This window comes from Malus domestica, chromosome 08 (genome assembly GCF_042453785.1).
Source record: "Malus domestica chromosome 08, GDT2T_hap1".
Classification (NCBI taxonomy): Eukaryota; Viridiplantae; Streptophyta; class Magnoliopsida; order Rosales; family Rosaceae; genus Malus; species Malus domestica.
In genome coordinates, this window is record NC_091668.1 from 14,057,565 (window position 1) to 14,058,844 (window position 1,280).

Consider the following 1,280-nt stretch of genomic DNA (forward strand, 5'->3'; position numbering starts at 1 on the left):
ATGGCGTCATCCAAGCAAATGGAAGAGGAGACAGCTGCCCGTGAACCGACTGACGTGAACAGAGGTGTTGTTAAGGAAGAGACGGTCAGGGTGGAGACTACTTATGTGACTGATAATCTAGGAAGGCTAACAGAGTTTGCGGAGTGCGAGGAGAAGCCTGGTGTGCTCGGGTCGATGATGAAGGCAGTGACAGGGACTTTGGAGCATGCCAAGGAAGTTGTGGTGGGGAAACCCCACCATGAAATTCAGGTTCAGAGACTTGCGGTGAAGACTTCTTAACACTTCTTCGACCTCCTCTCCCTCGCTCGCTCGCGGGGACAGTTTTGGTCTTCTGTTTTCCTCTGCTCTGCTGTCATCGTCGCCGTCAGTTTCGTACTCATTCTCGCCTCTGACCTCCTCCACATCTATGTCCTCGATTCTTTGGTTCTCTGCGGTGAGAAATGAAAGTGGGGTCGCCGTCTGTGCTTCGAAGAACGCAAATAATCAGCCACTTACCGGTGTGGTTTTTGAGCCGTTTGAGGAGGTGAACAAGGAGCTTGACCTCGTCCCTACTCTCCCACAAGTCTCTCTCGCCCTCCAGAAGTTCATTGATGAAAGCAAGGCCACCATTAACGAGCATATCAATGTGAAGTACAATGTCTCGTACATTTACCATGCCATGTTCGCCTATTTCGACAGGGAAAATGTAGCGCGTAAGGGGTTTTTCAAGGAATCGATTGAGGAAGAAAGGGATCATGCCAAGAAATTAATGGAATACCAGAATAAGCATGGTGGAAGAGTGAAGTTGCAGTTGATTCTGATGCCTGTGTCGGAGTTCGATCATCCAAAGAAAGGAGATGCTTTATATGAAAGTAGAAAAAAAGAAGAGAAAAAGCAGAAAGCATGGCTACCCACTAATGCACAACAGCCCAAGCTCCAAGTTGATTAAGGGAATCAACTTAGCACGATGACAGCGCAGAAGATGCATACCAACTTTCATCATGCATGTTCCCATTCTTCACAGACGACACCATGATGTTAAAGAAAAAGAAAAAGGAAGAGGAAAAGAATAGAAAAAGAAAAAGACATAATTGTGGTGAGGATGACATGCAGAAGAGGGAATTATAGGCGTGACCCATTGAGCAGAAGGTCGGCTTTATTTTTTAATGATGTAATTTATTTTTCTTATTTTTCAGAGACATCTGTATAAATCCCATCAGAGGGTAATAGTAAAAAAAAAAAAAAGCCCAAAATTATGGGCTAGAATGTTATGTGGAAGGCGAAGGCCCATATGCCCAAAA

The 1,280-nt window shown here is 45.1% G+C and overlaps 1 pseudogene; it reads left to right on the forward strand.

Moving 5' to 3' along the window:
• On the forward strand, positions 1 to 928 carry LOC103423384 (ferritin-3, chloroplastic pseudogene; annotated as a pseudogene).
• The last annotated feature ends 352 nt before the right edge of the window (positions 929 to 1,280 follow it).